This window comes from Gossypium arboreum, chromosome 11, assembly GCF_025698485.1.
Source record: "Gossypium arboreum isolate Shixiya-1 chromosome 11, ASM2569848v2, whole genome shotgun sequence".
NCBI classification, from domain to species: domain Eukaryota; kingdom Viridiplantae; phylum Streptophyta; class Magnoliopsida; order Malvales; family Malvaceae; genus Gossypium; species Gossypium arboreum.
This window is the reverse complement of record NC_069080.1, coordinates 78,485,294-78,507,824: the sequence shown is the minus strand read 5'-3', so window position 1 is coordinate 78,507,824 and position 22,531 is coordinate 78,485,294.

The window sequence follows — 22,531 nt, the reverse complement described above, 5'->3', positions numbered from 1 at the left end:
GATTCCACCATCTACCTAATAAAGCTAATTTGCCCATCTCTTACCCATATTGGTCAGAAGCCCATTGGGCCCAATTTTGGCCCATCGAGCCCTTTTTTCAAATACGCCAAAACGTCACGCTGAACGTGCTTACCACCTTGCGGTGCCAGATCTAACAATTACTCTATGCCTTGAGAGCATTCAGATACTCACATGACCATGAAATGCCGGATTTCAAAGATTTGGCTTTTGCCGAATTGAACTAAGAAAGGGTGTTCAGACACACTGCTTCATGACGATCGCCATCGAGATCCCTTACGATGTCCTACAATTATTCATCACCATTTTTAGCATACAAGTTATGCTTAACAAACTCAAAATCCACCCTACCTTATTCTACCAAAGAACCCTTATTGACCATAAGTTGCTTACCTTCACAGGCCCAATAATACGATTCAAGCTTATCCAAGTCGATACTCCAAGCCTCATTGCTCCTCCAAAGTTGTCTATATCACACGGTCCAAGTCGGTCACTTGCCCACAAGGGCAAAATAGTCATTTAACACCCTAGGGGCAAAATGGTAATTCTACCCCACTGAGGGTATTTTGGTAATTTTATAAACAAAGGGTATTTTAGTAATTTTACAAACCGTGGGTATTTTGGTAATTTTGTAAACCAAGGGTATTTTAGTAATTTTACAAACCAGGGGTATTTTGGTGATTTTATAAACCAAGGGTATTTTGGTAATTCAGTAAATTGAAGGTAAAACAGTAATTTCAGAACCGAGGGTAAAACGGTAATTCTATAAATCGAGGTAAAATAGTAATTTCAGAACCGAGGGGAAAACAAGAATTTCAAATCGAGGATAAAATAGTAATTCAGAACCGAGGGTAAAACAGTAATTTCAGAATCGAGGGTAAAACAAGAATTTCAGAACCGAGGGTAAAATGGTAATTTCAGAATCGAGGGTAAAATGGTAATTTTACAAGTCGAGGCATTTCAATAATTGGTAAACTAAAGTATTCTAAACATGGATAACAATACAAATGGGCCTAAAGCCTATTCTCGACCCAAATGGGCCCACGCGCGTGTGGCCCTTTTAGCCCAAATCTAGCCACAAATATGAGATTTACCTAGCCTAGCCCAATATTTACTACACAATCAAATAACTTATCCAATTGGGCTCAGAGGCCCATTAGGCCCACATGACCCCTTTCTACCATCATACCAAGTAGCCATCCTACTGCCTAGAGTAGTAAGAAATACACACCGATAGGAGATCTGGAGTTAATCCACGCCCGAGCACTCTTAGCCGACGCCCAACCCAAACGAGCACGCCATACAATGAAAGGGATCACCAAGAAAGGTGCCTTTACTTTCCTCATGGTTCCTCTATTTAAAGCCACTTCACATCCACTCTTATGTTAGCTTCCGATGTGGGATCCTCCATTATCGAGTTTAAATTCAACACCACTCTTGCCACCCCTTGTTAGCAAAATAAATACTCTTCGCTTGCCATGAGTTTCAACCTGGACCTCCTTGCCACCTCTATAACGCAACCTTCCTCCCTCTTATGTGGCGCTACTTTGCCACTAGACCACACTCCTTTTTTGTGTCACAATTTCTCCAACAATATTCTTAAGGCCTACCTACTACACCCAGGGTTTGATCTACCTTAAATTTTTACTAGAGTCCGTGTTTGAACCCAAGACTTCTCCAACACTTCTCAAGACACTTAACCACTAAAATAAGCCTTCATTAACAAAATTTACATGCACAACAAAATATTAAAAGTCGCCTTCAACCGCTCCCATGCTCAAGGCCCAAAACTTCTAGGCCCAAATTCGTGGTGTTACAACTCTACCTCCTTAAAGAAATTTCGACCTCGAAATTTCCATTTAACAGGTAGTCATCTAACATCTACCCCACTACGCTATCACAAGACTCTGGTCTAAATAATTTTAATACGACGCAGAACATCTAATTATCAAATAAAGAAACGCTTATCAAGCACGCATTCAATTCAGAACACACACTTAAATAGGATAAACTTGGAAATCCCGAGCTCGATGCTCCTTGGACCCACATCTAAAGCATCCTCCCATCTTCCTAAGGCATTTACCAAGATGACGCCTGCTGCAGGTCTTTGCAGGTTGGAAAGTTTGGTCGTGCCTTAACATGTTTCACGAATCTAAGCTTGGTCTTCGAGAACTAGAATCCTTTCTCTTCTTACATCGTAAGCACCCCGCTTGAAACATTTCCTAATTTCCTTAACCTTGGTCTCCAATACTTCCTCTACCACTTTCCTTACTAACTCGGCCATTGCCTCAAGATTAAGCTCGAGTTACCGCTACTCAAGTTGGCGGACTTTTCTTACCCTCAAAATCCATATCAATACTCTACATTACCAAGACACATATCAATTAACTACAAAGATCTCAAAATTTTACTATTTATTCACATGTCTTATGCAGAGATAGTATTTTCAAGTTTCTATTTTCACGTAATCATAGCCTAGCTACGCCTCGATATTCTAGAGTTTTAGGGTTGCCCTAGTTATAATGTCATGATATGGTCTCAGTTCTATCTACAATAATATCTTAATACAGTGTAATATGAGGAACAGAAATACTTACAGACTTGGTGCCGGGGATTCAGTGTGCCACTTCTTTATCAGTCCATAAAAACCCATGTTTTTGTTTACCGAAAATAAAAAGATTTCATTTGAAAACACTTTTTTTTTAAAACTATTGATTTAACCTCGTTCAATAGAAAAACTTTGAACATTTTTGAAAAACCTATAGGAAAAAACTTTTTTTTTTAAAGATTTTCGGACCCGATCCACAGCCGAGTTGTTGTAACCAGGCTCTGATACCACTAAATGTAACACCCCAAACCCGGCCTGGATGTTATGACCGGATCTGATGCGCCACATTGGTGCGTTCAAAACACTTAGTTTGGAAAAGCTGAGTTGGTGTTGTAAAAGATACTTTTAAAAGAAGGTTAAAGTGAATGGAAGCTGTGCACCAGGTAGGAAACCAGGAAAAAGAGGAGGTGAGTCCGTCGGACTGCTTAAGTACCAAGCTCTCTTCGGATCCAATCCTAGACATGCACACCGCTATTGCCACACTCTAACATCTTGTATAATTTTGAGAAAACCGTTTGATTATGACCATCTTAAGAAAATGATTAAGGTTGCAAAACGTTTGCTTAAATTATTTATTTTTCTTGGGAAAACATTTACTTTATGGAAACTTTATGCGTCATCGTGATCTTTTAAAAACAAGTAGATTTTATAAAACGAACCCTAGTGCTAGCCGCTTTAATAATCCCCAAAATAAAATTAATTAAAAATAGCGGCCTTATTACAACTTTAAGCATAATAAAATAAAATAATCCAAATTAAAGGCTAAACTTATTTAAAATCGTCAATCAATCTTCATGGCCACTCTGAATCCCGCCCACTCCAAGTCCACCAATTCTAGGGCTCACCGCAAGGATGAAAGAGGAAGGGGTGAGTTTGGGAAAACTCAATGTATCTGAAACCCATCCAAAGCCCAATTCACTCGAGCCCATTGGGCCTAAGCCCTATTCAGATAACAAGACAAGAGGTCAAGCCCTTTTCGTAATCTGATAGTAAGGCCTTAGCCCTTTTTACATAACAAGTGTGGCCCATAGGCCCGATTCAAGAACATGAGTATCAACGAAATAATGAATGCAAGCCCATCCGGGAGACTACTCAACCCACCAACCGCTACATCGCCTGCACCAACCCTACACACCATGTAGGAATATCTCAACCCACCCAACCCTACACACCACAGTTGCAAAGAACGCTCAATTTCGGTCGATTGAGGCAAAGCCTCCAAGACGTGGATGAACCACTTTCAAGATTTCCTCCATTAATACCCCAACCCCATGCAGCAGATATTAATAAAAGCATATCATGTAAAATACAACATTGATCAATCATGCGATTCACCAATTTAAACCCTTAGGGTATATCGGTAATTTTGCTCTTTAGGGTAATTTCGTGATCTACGCTACTACACAAGCTAAATTAGTAATTTTATCGGTTTTATGCGGTTTGATTCCACCATCTACCTAATAAAGCTAATTTGCCCATCTCTTACCCATATTGGTCCAGAAGCCCATTGGGCCCAATTTTGGCCCATCGAGCCCCTTTTTGAAATACGCCAAAACGCCACGCTGAACGTGCTTACCACCTGCTGCGTGCAGATCTAACAATTACTCTATGCCTTGAGAGCATTCAGATACTCACATGACCATGAAATGCCGGAATTTCAAAGATTTGGCTTTTCCAATTGAACTAAGAAAGGGTGTTCAGACACACTGCTTCATGACGATCGCCATCGAGATCCCTTACGATGTCCTACAATTATTCATCACCATTTTTAGCATACAAGTTATGCTTAACAAACTCAAAATCCACCCTACCTTATTCTACCAAAGAACCCTTATTGACCATAAGTTGCTTACCTTCACAGGTCCAATAATACGATTCAAGCTTATCCAAGTCGATACTCCAAGCCTCATTGCTCCTCCAAAGTTGTCTATATCACACATGCCTAAGTCAGTCACTTGCCCACAAGGGCAAAATAGTCATTTAACACCCTAGGGGCAAATGGTAATTCTACCCTATAGGGTATTTGGTAATTTTATAAACAAAGGGTATTTTAGTAATTTTACAAACCATGGGTATTTTGGTAATTTTGTAAACCAAGGGTATTTTAGTAATTTTACAAACCGGGGTATTTTGGTGATTTTATAAACCAAGGGTATTTTGGTAATTCGTAAATTGAAGGTAAAACAGTAATTTCAGAACCGAGGGTAAAACGATAATTCTATAAATCGAGGGTAAAATAGTAATTCAGAACCGAGGGAAAACAGAATTCAGAATCGAGGATAAAATAGTAATTCAGAACCGAGGGTAAAACAGAATTTCAGAATCGAGGGTAAAACAAAGAATTTCAGTAAACCGAGGGTAAAATGGTAATTCAGAATCGAGGGTAAAATGGTAATTTTACAAGTCGAGGCATTTCAATAATTGGTAAACTAAAGTATTCTAAACATGGATAACAATACAAATGGGCCTAAAGCCTATTCTCGACCCAAATGGGCCCACACTCGTGTGGCCCTTTTAGCCCAAATCTAGCCACAAATATGAGATTTACCTAGCCTAGCCCAATATTTACTACACAATCAAATAACTTATCCAATTGGGCTCAGAGGCCCATTAGGCCTACATGACCCCTTTCTACCATCGCGCTCAAGTAGCCATCCTACTGACTAGAGTAGTAAGAAATACACACCGATAGGAGACTGGAGTTAATCCACGCTCCGAGCACTCTTAGCCGACGCCCAACCCAAACGAGCACGCCATACAGCGAAAGGGATCAGCCAAGAAAGGTGCCTTTACTCTCCTCATGGTTCCCTCTATTTAAAGCCAGCTTCACATCCACTCTTATGTTAGCTTCCCGATGTGGGATCCCTCCATTATCAGAGTTTAAATTCAACACCAGCTCTTGCCACCCCTTGTTAGCAAAATAAATGCTCTTCGCTTGCCATGAGTTTCGAACCCTGGACCTCCTTGCCACCTCTATAACGCAACCTTCCTCCCTCTTATGTGGCGCTACTTTGCCACTAGACCACACTCCTTTTTTGTGTCACAATTTCTCCAACAATATTCTTAAGGCCTACCTACTACACCCAGGGTTTGATCTACCTTAAATTTTTACTAGAGTCCAGGTTTGAATGCAAGACTTCTCCAACACTTCTCAACATACACTTAACCACTAAAATAAGCCTTCATTAACAAAATTTACATGCACAACAAAATATTAAAAGTCGCCTTCAACCGCTCCCATGCTCAAGGCCCAAAACTTCTAGGCCCAAATTGTGGTGTTACAACTCTACCTCCTTAAAGAAATTTCGACCTCGAAATTTCCATTTAACAGTAGTCATCTAACGTCTACCCCACTACGCTACCACTGAGCACTCTGGTCTAAATAATTTTAATCTGACGCAGAACATCTAATTACCAAATAAAGAAACGCTTATCAAGCACGCATTCAATTCAGTAACACACACTTAAATAGGATAAACTTGGAAATCCCGAGCTCGATGCTCCTTGGACCCACATCTAAAGCATCCTCCCATCTTCCTAAGGCATTTACCAAGATGACGCCTGCTTCAGATCTTTTGCGTGTTGGAAAGTTTGGTCGTGCCTTAACATGTTTCACTGAAGCGAAGCTTGGTCTTCGAGAACTAGAATCCTTTCTCTTCTTACAATCGTAAGCACCCCGCTTGAAACATTTCCTAATTTCCTTAACCTTGGTCTCCAATACTTCCTCTACCACTTTCCTTACTAACTCGGCCATTGCCTCGGTACCAAGCTCGAGTTACCGCGCTTCAAGTTGGCGGACTTTTCTTACCCTCAAAATCCATATCAATACTCTACATTACCAAGACACATATCAATTAACTACAAAGATCTCAAAAATTTTACTATTTATTCACATGTCTTATGCAGAGATAGTATTTTCAAGTTTCTATTTTCACGTAATCATAGCCTAGCTACGGTCTCGAGATTCTAGAGTTTTTAGGGTTGCCCTAGTTATAATGTCATGATATGGTCTCAGTTCTATCTACAATAATATCTTAATACAATTGTAATATGAGGAATGTAAATACTTACAGACTTGGTGCCGGGATTCATTGTGCCACTTCTTTATCATCCATAAAACCCATGTTTTTGTTTAGAAAATAAAAGATTTCATTTGAAAACACTTTTTTTAAAACTATTGATTTAACCTCGTTCAATAGAAAAACTTTGAACATTTTTGAAAAACCTATAGGAAAAACTTTTTTTTAAAGATTTTCGGACCGATCCACAGTACCGAGTTGTTGTAACTGTGCTCGATACCACTAAATGTAACACCCCAAACCCGGCTGGATGTTATGACCGGATCGATGCGCCACATTGGTGCGTTCAAAACACTTAGTTTGGAAAAGCTGAGTTGGTGTTGTAAAGATACTTTTAAAAGAAGGTTAAAGTGAATGGAAGTCGTGCACCGGGTAGGAAACCAGAAAAAGAGGAGGTGAGTCCGCTTCGGACCGCTAAGTACCAAGCTCTCTTGGATCCAATCCTAGACATGCACACCGCTATTGCCACACTCTAACATCTTGTATAATTTTGAGAAAACCGTTTGATTATGACCATCTTAAGAAAATGATTAAGGTTGCAAAACGTTTGCTTAAATTATTTATTTTTCTTGGGAAAACATTTACTTTATGGAAACTTTATGCGTCATCGTGATCTTTTTAAAACAAGTAGATTTTATAAAACGAACCCTAGTGCTAGCCAGTTTAATAATCCCCAAAATAAAATTAATTAAAAATAGCGGCCTTATTACAACTTTAAGCATAATAAAAATAAAATAATCCAAATTAAAGGCTAAACTTATTTAAAATCGTCAATCAATCTTCATGGCCACTCGAATCTCGCCCACTCCAAGTCCACCAATTCTAGGGCTCACCGCAAGGATGAAAGAGGAAGGGGTGAGTTTGGGAAAACTCAATGTATCAGAAACCCATCCAAAGCCCAATTCAGCTCGAGCCCATTGGGCCTAAGCCCTATTCAGATAACAAGACACAAGAGGTCAAGCCCTTTTCGTATCTGATAGTAAGGCCTTAGCCCTTTTTACATAACAGTGTGGCCCATAGGCCCGATTCAAGAACATGAGTATCAATGAAATAATGAATGCAAGCCCATCCGGGAGACTACTCAACCCACCAACCGCTACATCGCCTGCCCCGTACCAACCCTACACACCATGTAGGGAATATCTCAACCCACCCAACCCTACACACCACAGTTGCAGCAACGCTGCTCAAATTTCAGTCAGTTGAGGCAAAGCCTCCAGTACGTGGATGAACCACTTTCAGTACTTCCTCCATTAATACCCCAACCCCATGCAACAGATATTAATAAAAGCATATCATGTAAAATACAACATTGATCAATCATGCAGTTCAGCCAATTTAAACCCTTAGGGTATATCGGTAATTTTGCTCTTTAGGGGTAATTTCGTGATCTACGCTACTACACAAGCTAAATTAGTAATTTTATCGTTTTATGCGGTGTGATTCCACCATCTACCTAATAAAGCTAATTTGCCCATCTCTTACCCATATTGGTGCAGAAGCCCATTGGGCCCAATTTTGGCCCATCGAGCCCCTTTTTCGAAATACGCCAAAACGTCACGCGAACGTGCTTACCACCTTGCGGTGCCAGATCTAACAATTACTCTATGCCTTGAGAGCATTCGCATACTCACATGACCATGAAATGCCGGAATTTCAGCATTTCGGCTTTTGCCGAATTGAACTAAGAAAGGGTGTTCGGTACACACCTGTTTCGCGACGACTGCTACTGAGATCCCTTACGATGTCCTACAATTATTCATCACCATTTTTAGCATACAAGTTATGCTTAACAAACTCAAAATCCACCCTACCTTATTCTACCAAAGAACCCTTATTGACCATAAGTTGCTTACCTTCACGGGGTCCAATAATACGATTCAAGCTTATCCAAGTCGATACTCCAAGCCTCATTGCTCCTCCAAAGTTGTCTATATCACACAGTCCAAGTCAGCCACTTGCCCACAAGGGCAAAATAGTCATTTAACACCCTAGGGGCAAAATGGTAATTCTACCCTACAGGGGTATTTCGGTAATTTTATAAACAAAGGGTATTTTAGTAATTTTACAAACCAGGGGTATTTTGGTAATTTTGTAAACCAAGGGTATTTTAGTAATTTTACAAACCGAGGTATTTTGGTGATTTTATAAACCAAGGGTATTTTGGTAATTCGTAAATTGAAGGTAAAAGCAGTAATTACAGAACCGAGGGTAAAACGATAATTCTATAAATCGAGGTAAAATAGTAATTCAGAACCGAGGGAAAACAAGAATTTCAGAATCGAGGATAAAATAGTAATTCAGAACCGAGGGTAAAACAGTAATTCAGAATCGAGGGTAAAACAAGAATTTCAGAACCGAGGGTAAAATGGTAATTTCAGAATCGAGGGTAAAATGGTAATTTTACAAGTCGAGGGCATTTCAATAATTGGTAAACTAAAGTATTCTAAACATGGATAACAATACAAATGGGCCTAAAGCCTATTCTCGACCCAAATGGGCCCACACTCGTGTGGCCCTTTTAGCCCAAATCTAGCCACAAATATGAGATTTACCTAGCCTAGCCCAATATTTACTACACAATCAAATAACTTATCCAATTGGGCTCAGAGGCCCATTAGGCCTACATGACCCCTTTCTACCATCGCGTCCAAGTAGCCATCCTACAGCCTAGAGTAGTAAGAAATACACACGATAGGAGATGGAGTTAATCCACGCCCGAGCACTCTTAGCCGACGCCCAACCCAAACGAGCACGCCATACAATGAAAGGATCAGCCAAGAAAGGTGCCTTTACTCTCCTCATGGTTCCTCTATTTAAAGCCACCACATCCACTCTTATGTTAGCTTCCGATGTGGGATCCTCCATTATCGAGTTTAAATTCAACACCACTCTTGCCACCCCTTGTTAGCAAAATAAATGCTCTTCGCTTGCCATGAGTTTCAACCACGGACCTCCTTGCCACCTCTATAACGCAACCTTCCTCCCTCTTATGTGGCACTACTTTGCCACTAGACCACACTCCTTTTTTGTGTCACAATTTCTCCAACAATATTCTTAAGGCCTACCTACTACACCCAGGGTTTGATCTACCTTAAATTTTTACTAGAGTCCAGGTTTGAACGCAAGACTTCTCCAACACTTCTCAGTACACTTAACCACTAAAATAAGCCTTCATTAACAAAATTTACATGCACAACAAAATATTAAAAGCTGCCTTCAACCGCTCCCATGCTCAAGGCCCAAAACTTCTAGGCCCAAATTCAGGGTGTTACAGTTATCTAAGCGGAGACCCCAATATTGGTAAAATTACCGAAATACCCTTGTAGTGTAAAATTACTGTAATACCCGTGTATGGTAGAATGACGATTATGCCCTTATGTTCTGTATGACTGATGTGCCTATGATTTATATATATGATTGGGTTATTATAGATGGAGGAAGTGTACGGCCAGTAGACGTTCTGTAAAAGGCTTTTAGCCTTTCTGCGATACTTATGGCTTATAGCCGTTCTGTTAACTGGCAGCGTTGCTGCAATATTTACGACCTTTAGCCGTCCTGTCTATGGCGTTGAGCCGTCCTGTTGACTTAGTGCCACAACCAGTGCTAAGCTTGGTGTGTTTGCTGGGTGGGTCGATTTTATCCCCATATGGTGTGTTGGTTGGTACGGGTGGTGTGTTGGTTGGACTGGGCTGGGAATCTATTTACATATCTGCATCTGATACTGATTTTATACTGGGCTTAGGCCCACTTGATTCTATTAATGGGCTAGGTCCAACTGTTACTGATTTTGAGAATAGGCTAGGCCCAATTGATTCTGATGAAGGCTGAGATCTAAGTGAAATTGTACTGGGCTTTGGCCTACACACATTGTTCATTCATCGTAATGGGCTCGCCTGCATCGATTCTAAATTCGTCTACGCTTACTAACTGTTTTAGTTTAGGAGGGATTACACTGAGTTTTCATAAACTCACCCCGCTTATTAATCAGGTGTAATCCCAAACATTAGGAGGATCGAGTCTTTGCGAAGGAGTCGGAGGTGGTCACACAACTGCTATTATTTCTGATTTTCTTTTAAGTTATCTATTTACAAGTACTTATATTTGATTTGGGCTGTAGCAAGGCCTCTTTTAATTTCTGGTTCTAAATTTGGAATTTTATATACTGTTTTATAATTGCTGGAGTAGAACACGGTTTTCTTTTCCAAAACAATAACTGTTTTTCAAAATATCACATTTCCGCAAAACTTTAAACTAAGCTTCCGCAGCAAATAAAGTTTTAAAGGTAATAATGTTTTACAAGAGAATGACTTTTAATAAACCAACGGAAACTGAGGTTTTCACAAAGTTTTAAAATGGGCAGAGGTTCTAAATAGCAAGAAGGGTTTTCAATGAGAACATGGTTTTCGAAAAACACTTCAATGTGACATGCCAGATTTCGGCCATAGCGTCTAGGCCGGGTTTGGGGTGTTACAATACATATGAGTGCATTGACCTCAGGTCAATCAAAACATTAACATTAGTATCAAAAATAGAAAATTTACTAGTGATCACATCAGGTACTAAAGCTTCCTCTCGAGCACGAATTGCATAAATCCTAGTTGGTACTCGTGCCTTAGATCTAATAGTAGAATCTTTCGTTCCACCTCGACTATTGCCTGTATTACCACTATTTCTGGGTGGTCTCCCTCTCGCAACCGTATTACACGAATGAGTATTCTAAGCTTTCTACTTATTTGATCTTTCAGGGCAATTTCTAAGAGAATGATCATAAGAGCCGCGTTTAAAACATGGCCCATCTTTCAATTTGCATTCCCTGAAATGCCATCTATTACATTATTGACATTCGAGTTTGTTGCTTTTGACACTACCTACACTTGCTACAGATGTAACTGTAACGCTCGGGTTTGTGCAAGTGTACATAGTCGTTATTAAGTAATAAGTAAGCATCGAATTATCGTCTCCACAGAGATTGTATTTGTGCTAAGCCAATTAATTTGTAAAATTATATTAACAATTTGATAAAAAAAATATAATTGAGACGTGATGAAAAATTAAGTATATGAAACTAAATGCAACGATCCTTAATGCAATTTATCCTAAGTATGCAAACTATATGAATGAAATAGATTTTAGCAGAATTAATACAATAAGCAACAATTATAACATAAATAAGCTAGGACAACTACTTTAATTAAACTTAAATTATTATCAACATGCTTATTAATATTCAAAAAAAATTCCATGGCAACTTGATCTTTCAAGAGTTTGGAAACGACATTAGATCCTTTTGGAATCCTTTACTTGGTAAATATGCATTTTATAGATCTTTTTTTAAGGGTTTCTTAGTATTCGTGTGAGGTAGCAGGGATGTGTTAGGTTTGAAACAGTTTAATCACACAAATCTAAAAACTATGCAAATAACAAAGCCTGGTTAGGGTTGTTATGCAACCTGTAATTTAATCAGGTTAGGACCTAAATTGAGCATGCACATTTCAATTATGTGCCCATTAGCCGTCGTCTGGTTAGGATCGCTTAGCTAATTCAGGAACATTCAATCATGTATGAACGAAATACAAACTTGATTTTAATTGAAAACATGATCGACTGTGGCACAAATATTATAAGGATGAATCAAATAAATATTATTCAATCAAAATAATCATCCTAGCTTAAATAAAATTAAGCTATCATTGTTGTAAACAAGAACAGTAAACACATAGCAAACATTATTGAATTAAGTTAAAGAAAAGAAAACATGATCGACTGAGGAACAAATATTATAAGCATGAATCAAATAAATAATATTCAATCAAAATAATCATCCTAGCTTAAATAAAATTAAGCTATCATTGTTGTAAATAAGAACATTAAACACATAGCAAACATTCTTGAATTAAGTTAAAGAAAAGAAAGATTAAACCCAAATCAAAGTGGCTATCACCCAAAACTCTAACTGACGAGGGCTCCTTCGTTCCTTCGCTGATGGCTCTCGAAGGTGGCCGACCAAAGGTTCTTTAAGGGGCTAACTTACTAAAAATCTTTATGCAAAGATGATGATAGGCCTGAGGGCTAAGAGAGTTGAGAGAGGAGAGAATGATGAATGAGTGAGGGATGATTAGAAAAGTGAGAAATGGGGTCTTATTTATAGGTGAGGCAAGGGAGTTATTTTGCTAAAAATAGGAGTGTCCATCTTTTGAGAATTCCTCCAAGGGTGGCCGGTCATGATTTGTTGAAATGTGGCTGATTTTTGCTTGATTTAAGTGCCACACCTCATTAGGATCAGGACTCGGTCAATTGCAAATCTCCGGGTAAATCTCTGATTTCTTCAACTCTTCAAGGGCCTTGTGCAATTAAACCAAAACTTGGTTTATGAACATCCACATGCAGCCGAATTTTGGGTTGACTTGGTCCTCCATTTGGATGGTTTTGTAATCAACATAAAGCTCTCAGACCTGTCCAAAAATAGTAGATAATTTATAGGGCCAAAGAATGTAATTTAACCACTTTAATTAATCAATTTACTTAATTAATTAAAACCCAATTTATTAATGAAACATATTAAAATAAATTATTAAATATAACTTTATATTTTATTATTTAATTTAATCATGCATGGCGTACTTTATAGCTTGAAAATATGCTCAAATTAATATAAAAAAAGCCATTTTCTCCATGAAAACTATATAATAAAGCATAAAATCACATTTTAATAATTTCTAAGTCCCAATTTCATAGTTTCATATATTTCATTAATTTGTTAAGCAATTACTTCGTTTTAACAAAAAAATTAAGTAAAAAGTTGACGAATTTTAATAATTTCTATGTCCCGAGTAATGTTCATGCACAGCACAAGGTCTTGCTAAAGCAAAAATTGCTAATTTGTGCAAACAGGATCAATCTTTATCCCATAATCATGCATTAATATCCTCATGCTCATATATTGTAACACCTTGAATTTGGGCCTAGAAGTTTTGGGCCTTAAGCATGGAAGCGGTTGAAGGCAACTTATAATATTTTGTTGTGCATGTAAATTTCGTTAATGAAGGCTTGTTTTAGTGGTTAAGTGTGCTGAGAAGTGTTGGAGAAGTCCTGGGTTCAAACCTGGACTCTAGCAAAAATTTTGGTTTAAGGTGAATCAAACCCTGGGTGTAGTAGGTAGGCCTTAAGAATATTGTTGGAGAAATCGTGCCACAAAAAGCCTTGTGGTCTAGTAGCAAAGTAGCGCCACATAAGAGGCAGGAAGGTGGCGTCATAGAGTTGGCAAGGACGTCTAGGGTTCGAAACTCATGGCAATCAAAGAGCATTTATTTTGCTAACAGCGGACGGCAAGAGTTGGTGTTGAATTTAAACTCTGATGATTGAGGGATCCCACATCGGGAAGCTAACATAAGAGTGGATGCGAAGCTCGCTTTAAATAGAGAGAACCATGAGGAGAGTAAAGGTACCTTTCTTGGTGATCCCTTTCGCTTTATGGCGTGCTTTCGTTTGGGTTGGGCGTCGGCTAAGAGTGCTCAAGCGGATTAACTCCAGTCTCCTATCGGTGTGTATTTCTCACTACTCTAGTCCTGAGGATGGCTACTTGGGCCCCGATGGGCCGAAAGGGGCCATGTGGGCCCAATAGGCCTACGGGCCCAATTGGATAAGTTGTTTGATTGTGTAGTAAATATTGGACTAGGCTAGGTGAATCTCATATCTGTGGCTAGATTTGGGCTAAAAGGGCCACACAAGCGTGTGGGCCCATTTGGGCCGAGAAGGGCTTTAGGCCCATTCGTATTGTTATCCCTGTTTAGAATACTTTAGTTTACCAAATTATTGAAATACCCCCAGTTGTAAAATTACCTAAGTACCCCCGGTTTATAAAATTACCGAAATACTATTGATTGTAAAATTACTAAAATACCCTCGATTTGTAAAATTACTGAAATACCCTCAGTTTGCAAAATTACTGAAATACCCTTGATTTGTAAAATTATTGAAATACCCTTGACTTGTAAAATTACCAAAGTACCCCCGGTTTATAAAATTACCCAAATATCCTTGATTTGTAAAATTACTGAAATACCGTCGATTGTAAAATTACTGAAAAACCCTCGATTTGTAAAATTATCGAAATACCGTCGATTGTAAAATTACTGAAATGCCCTCGATTTGTAAACTTACCGAAATACCCTCAGTTTGCAAAACTACTGAAATACCCTCGACTTGTAAAATTATCAAAGTACCCCCGATTTATAGAATTACCGTTTTACCTTCGATTTACAAAATTATTGAAATACCCCTGTAGGGTAGAATTATTGAAATACCCTTGTAAGGAAGAAATACCGAAATACCCTTGTAGGGTAGAAATATCAAAATACCCCTGTATGGTAGAATTACTGAAATACCCCTATAGGGTAGAATTACCGAAATACCCTTATAGGGTAGAAATACCGAAATACCCCTGTAGGGTAGAATTACTGAAATACCCTTGTAAGGTAGAATTACCGAAATACCCTTGTAGGGTAGAAATACCGAAATACCCTTGTAGGGTAAAAATACCGAAATACCCCTGTAGGATAGAATTATTGAAATACCCCTGTAGGATAGAAATACTGAAACACCCTTGTAGGGTAGAAATATCGAAATACCCCTGTAGGGTAGAATTACTGAAATACCCCTGTAGGATAGAATTACTGAAATACCCTTGTAGGGTAGAAATACCGAAATACCCCTGTAGGGTAGAATTACCGAGATACCCTTGTGGGTTAAAATTACCATTTTGCCCTTAGGGTGTTAGATGACTGTTTTGCCCTTGTGGGCAAGTGACTGACTTGGACTGTGGTTGACGGATTTGATTGTGAATATATGTTGGTGATATGAATGACTTGACTGTGATTGTTTGATTCAAATATGGGCATGACATTCTACATACATGACATGTTGCATGGGTTGGGATTTTGAACGGAGGAAGATCTGATCTGTTAGGATCGCATGGTTGCTTGACGACTGTGGATCCATCGAAGGCTTAAGAGCCGTATATTCTTACTGATTTGTTAAGGTCGCACGGGTCACCCGAGATGACTGTGGACCGATCAATGGCTGAGTGCTGGTCATATTTACCCGAGGCTGTGTGCCGACTATTTACCAGCACTGATGGCTATGTGCCTAACATGATACAGCTATCGATGGCTTAAAGCCTTCTGATTATGGCTTTGCGCCAACCTAAATATGGCTCTGTGCCAACCTGATTATGGCTGTGTGCCAAACATATTTGCCTTAGGCTATGTGCCAACATATAATTATTGGCGACTCTGTGTCGATCACATTTACTTAGGGCTGTGTGCCAGTTATGTTACTCTAGTTGAGGGCTATGTGCCTAACATACTGCAGTTATCGATGGCTTTGTGCCACGTATTCTGTTAAGTGGCTTTGCCACATTATCTGTTCTGGTGGCTCTGCTACAATATCTGTATCTGGTGACTTTGTCACAATATCTGTTCTGGCAGCCATGCTGCAAATTCTATGGTGTGTAGCGGATGGGTGGGTAGAGTTGTCTCTCTACATGGTGTAAGGCTGGTACGGGGGTGTATACGGTTGGATTGGGTTGGGATTGCATTTACATTCGATTTCGATTACATTACGACATCGATTCTAATTTCATCACCGATTTCGATTATAATTCTCATTTTGATTCTAGTTCTGATAATGTTTCTTATTCTGTAATGGGCTAAGGCCCATCTGGTACTGTCTGTTAAAATGGGCTAAGGCCCAATTGATACTGAAACTGTAAGTAGGGCTGGGGCCAAACTTTTAATTCTTTTATATGACTGACTGTTCCTTTTATATAGTAGGGGATTTCACACTGGGTTTTCATAAACTCACCCCGTTTATTAACCTTTCAGGTAATTTCCAGCCTTAGATGGATCGAAGCTGCGAGGTGCTCAGAGGAAGCCACACACACTGTTTATGTTACAGTTTTGATTATTACTTTTAAATGTTTTTATGTGGGTTGTAGTAAAGCCGTTGTAATTTTCTGGATTTCAAATTTGGAATTTTATTTATTGTTGTTATAATTGCTAGTATTAGAACACGATTTTCCAAAGCAACTACTGTTGTTCAAAACATCATGTATCCGCAATTGTTTTTAAATTAAGCTTTCGCAATTGCCAAGGTTTTTAGAAAGTTGTTAAGAATGTTATTCAGTGAGGTTTTCTAACAAGGTTTAAAAAGGGTATAAGTTTTTAATTATTAAGAAGGGTTTTTAATGGAAACATGTTTTTCGAAAAACACTTCAATGTGACACGCCAGATTTGAGCCGAACTTCCAGGCCGGGTTTGGGGTGTTACATATATCTTCTTTATTAACAAGTAAATCATACACAAACATTTTGAAAATTTTATACTAAGTTTCAAGATATGCTATCATGAACCATAGTATGTATATACATCACAGCCATAGATAATATTCTTTCATTCAACATAATTTCTCATCAATCAAGCAAAACAATCATAAGGCTTATTTATAATCTTCATATGTTGAACTTAGAACTCCCTCTCCACTAATGTAGGCGACATAATCATCAAATCAATAGGTCTTTTATAAGGTTGTAAAGGGCTCAGTTAAAGGTAGGGATTTTAAGAGATGAGACATATCGGTTTCAAAATCTTAACCTTTAATTTTGTTTTCAATTTCTCAAAATTCAACCTTTTTCTTTAAGTGATCCTTTGAAATACCCCAAACTTATTTTGAACTCATGCTCATACATTTTTTCTTCGTGGAAACTGACAAACTATTCTTCGTTCTTTTTTTTTTCAGCATGAGCACATACATCCTTATGAAAATTTCCTCAAATAAGCACATATATGAAAATTTCCTCACAAATTGCTTACAAAGAAAACTTTAGTTAAGATAGGTGCACAAAATTAGGAAAACTGTAAAAGATGGAGATATGGCTTGTAATGTAGGTTCATTACAATAAAACAGGTTTTTAAGCTCAAAATTATAGTTTCAAGGGTCTAATATCATAAGGTGGGTTTGAAAAAGCTCAAACGATCCAAAGAAATAGTGCCTATATCATTTTAGATTTTTATGTCTCCTAGGATTTCGCCTCAAGAAAGTTACTAAGTAAATTCTATAGATATAAACCTTCATGCATGTCTAATCTCAAAAGAAACTAAGTTTTCATGGCAAACATTACCTAAGACTAAGATCATACAATCATTCCATTCTTCATGATAACAATAATCACTCAGATAAAATCATCATTCATGGTCACATACAAGCTATCTCATTAACAAAGGATTTCTCTAAACATTCATTTAATAAAACATACTCATGGAAGAAATGGTTGAAACATACTTGAAGATTTTAAAAATTTTGAGCAATTATTTGCCTTACCCCCTTTAAAAAGAAACAATGTCCTCATTGCGAGAACAAAGTAATAAATGAAAACTAAACACCAGGTAAGGTTAAAACGAAAGAAAGGTGAGTCATTAAGACTGCTTAAATACCGAGTCTTTCCTCATAATCCAATCCAAGACATGTTCATTCCCATTTCCACATCACTTAGTCTTTTTCTTTTTAAAGAAGCATTTATTCATAATTTCTTTGTTTTATTATACAGAAATTAAATCCTAATTACTAAAGAAACAAATTTTAAAGACCTAAAATAAATAAATAAAAAGACAAGAATCCCCCCTTTTATTCTTCTATCTTATTCCCCTTTTCTTTTTCAGCTCCATCTCCGCTTGTATAATCAGTATCTTCTATCCATATCTCAAAGATGACATCTGGGATCTCAAGAACAAAAGTGTTAGAGATATTCTTAAAAGTATTTCGAATCGAATCATCTTTAATTTTTGCATATTTCCAGTAAGTTTGTTGTTGATTGTGCATGAACTTGAACATATCCATAAATATTGAAAACTCTAATTTCCTTGAAGTACTTGCAAAAGTTGGCATGAGACTTGTATATTCAGGTTCAACACTTAGCTTGACTGGTTCTTCTTCTAGCTCAACCCTTGGTTCAGGAACTTGTTTAGGACTGTTTGGTTCCTTGTCAGATTCTTCTTTTTCAGTGGTGTAACTGATTCAGTTTCAGTTTCATTTTTTGACTCCTCAGTATCTGGCTCACTTGGTTCTTCTTGTTCACCTTGATTCAGCTCATGCACCTTCTCTACTAATCTTTCAAGATCATGACTTGTAATGCACCCTTGGACATATTGCCCCTTCAAATTCACTTGTGCTTTAACACGGGCCCTTAAGCAAAGTGAAGTGATTAATGATGGGAAATAAGCACTTCCTGTCTTCTTTTTAACACAGCCATAAATCTCCTTGAGAAAAATTTTCCCAACATTAATGGACTTTTCTGTCAAGATTGCATATAATAAGAGCATTCGTTCCATTGAGATGGTGGAACCATGTGGGATAGGCATAAAACTGTAGCGAACAAAATAAAACCATACCTTTGCTACTGGTTTGAGGTATTCCCTTCGGCAAGAATGGCTTCCATACTTTCTTATAATCCATTGGGATCTCGAATTTGTCACAACATTAAGTACTTGTTGAAGAAAATCCCAATTTATGTTGTTCATCATAGGGTAGTACTCATCTTCTTCAACATCGGGTAAGTTAAACAAATTATTGATGGACTTAAAAGTAAGAGGTACCTTTTTCTTTCGAACGATGACCTCAGTCGCATCTTTTATGGTCAAACTTGCATAGAACTCTCAAACTAGTTCATCATCAGGAAGTTAACGAGCATCACAAAATCGTACCCACTTGAGAGTATTGATCGTCTTTCTAATTGGCATAGGACAACCATCAGATCATTACTCTTCAAGTTAAAACCTTTTCCGGCATCATAGGTTGAGGCTTGAAAATTGAATCAAATCTCTCTTTCACTTCTTAATCAATCACAATCGGGTTTTCAGGAGTAGTCTTCGATGATCTAGTTCTTTTGCAAGACATGGTATTTTCTCGAAGATTCGGCAAATTTCTACTTACAGAGGAAAAAGTGAAATTAGCAAGGTGGGTAGAACTTGCTACGACAACAATCTTGCAACAGTAAGAATGGAGCGACGCGGTGTGCGACAGTAATGTCAGTGTGCGGTGGTGACGACAGTAATGTGCAGCAGCGACAATGACTTGCAATAATAGCGGTGGCACTTTGGCAATCTCTTTGCAGCGGCACTAGATGATTTCGGCACAGGGGAAAAGAAACTAGGGTTTCTTTCGAGATTTGAGGTTGACGGCACAAGAGAAAAGTTTAAGGATTTTGGGGTTTAAGCAAATAGCTTTGAGGGATATGAAAAATAGTAGAACGAAGAGGGGTTTATATAGGGAAAAATTAGGGCTACATGTAGCAAAAACTTAGGTACATTAAGGTTACTTGGGTGGCAAGCAATGGAAGTGGCGATAATAGGTGTGGAGTTTTCCCTTTTTTCGCTGTCTTGGGCCTCAAATTCAAACTGTATCTTATTAAAAAAACTGATTAGTACTTGGGCCAAATTTGACCCCATTTATTGACATAAAAATTTAAAATTTAAACAAAACAAATGAAAAAAAATTTAAATATTAATTAGCAAATTTCTTCTCAATAAATTATATTAAATTAATTCCCAGGAAAGGTTAGAGGGGTCACAGTGGTCCCGCTTAAGTTCCAATCTCCTTAGACAGAATTAATTAAATGTACAAAATTAAGAAAATAAATCCTAATTATTTATTTATTTACAAAACAAGTTTATGAAAAATCAAGGGTCTGTTAATTTGAACGAGGATTCAACTCGCTCAATGTCACCATCCCAATAATGTTTGAGACATTAACCATTGACTTTAAACGTACCTCCGTAATTGTCGTATAATTCAATAGCTCCATAAGGATAAACTCGATAGATGGTATAAGGTACTTTCTATCGGGATTTTAGCTTCCCAAGAAATAATTCAGCCTTGAATTAAACAACAAAACCTTCTGACCTTCTTTAAACTCGCGAGGTCTTATATGACTATCATGCAATCTTTTTTATCTTTCTTTATACATTTTGGCAGTCTCATAGAATAACAACCTCAGCTCTTCCAACTCATCCAATTGTAACATCCTTCTCTCACCAGCTTGCTTAAGATCAAAATTTAACTTCTTCAAAGCCCAGTGAGTTGTGTTCTCCAACTTTAATGGAAAATGACATGCCTTCCCAAAACACAACCGATAATGAGTCATTCCTAACGGTGTCTTAAATGTTATTCGATATGCCCATAATGCATCACCGAGCCTTCGAGACCAATCTTTTCTGCTAGGCGTACTACGTTTTCAAGGATACCTTTGATTTCACGGTTCACTCTTTCAACTTGCCCATTGGACTGGGGGTGATAAACAGTAGCAATCTTGTGCTTCACATCATATTTGTCAAGCAACCACTTAAGCCATTTGTTCACAAAATGAGAACCTTCATCACTAATAATAGCTCTTAGTGTCCAAAATCTTGTAAACACGTGCTTATGTAGGAATCGCATGACTACCTTAGCATCATTTGTAGGGTACGCTTCAGCTTCAACCCACTTGGATACATAGTCCATAGCAACTAAGATGTATTTGTTCCCATACGGAGAAGGAAACGGTCTTAAGAAGTTAATACCCCATAGTCGAATAATTCAATCTCTAAAATATTTGTTAAAGGCATTCATTTCTCCTTGATATGTTTCCGCTCCTTTGGCATCTATCACATTTCTTCACATAGGCATAAGCATCTTTAAAGTGTAGGCCAAAAGAAACTTGCTTGCAAAACCTTAGCTGTAGTACGTGCACCACTAAAGTGTCCTCCACTTGGGGATGAATGGTAATGATATAAGATCTCAGCAATCTCACTTTCAGCTACACACTTTCGGATTGTATTATCTGCACATGTTTAAACAAGAATGAGTCTTCCCAAAAATAATACCGACTATCATGAAGGAATTTCTTCCTTTGTTGGTATGTTATTTCTTGAGGAATTATTCCACATGCAAGATAATTGGCAAAATCTGCAAACCAAGGTATTTCATGAATTCGACTTACTTTAAATAAGTGTTCATCTAGGAAATTCTCATTGAGAGGTACATGTGATCAAGTTACCTCATCTTGCTCCAACCTCGACAGATGATCAGCTACTTGATTTTCAACACCCTTTCTATCTTGGATCTCAAGCTCAAATTCTTGGAGTAGAAGTATCCAATAAATTAGCCTCGGTTTTGCATCTTTTTTGTGAGCAAGTGTTTAATGGTAGCATGGTCAGTAAATATTGTAACTTTGGTACCTATAAGATATGAGCGGAAGTTTTCAAAAGCAAATACTATAGCAAATAGTTCATTTTTAGTTACCGTATAATTGATTTGGGCTCCTGTCAAGGTTCTACTTGCATTGTAAATGGGGTGGTACACTTTATTTTTTCTTTAACCCATCACAGCTCCAACAGCATAATCACTTGCATCGCACATCAACTGAAAAGGTGTGCTCCAATCGGGTGTAATGATTATGGGAGCTGAGATTAACCGTCTTTTCAGCTCTTCAAAAGCTTCTAAACATGTTTTTTTAAAATCAAACCCTACATCTTTCTCTAACAACAAACACAACAGTTTAGAAATTTTTGAAAAAATCTTTGATAAAGCTTCAATAAAAACTGGCATGGCCTAATAATCTTCTGGCTCCTTTCACATTCATTGGGGCAGGTAATCTTTCAATTATGTCCACCTTTGCTTTGTCGACTTCAATTCTTTTTTTTAACCATAAAATGGCATTTCTCCCAGTTAAAGACAAGATTAATCTCTTCGCATCTCTTCAGTACCTTAGCCAAATTACTCAAACAAATATCAT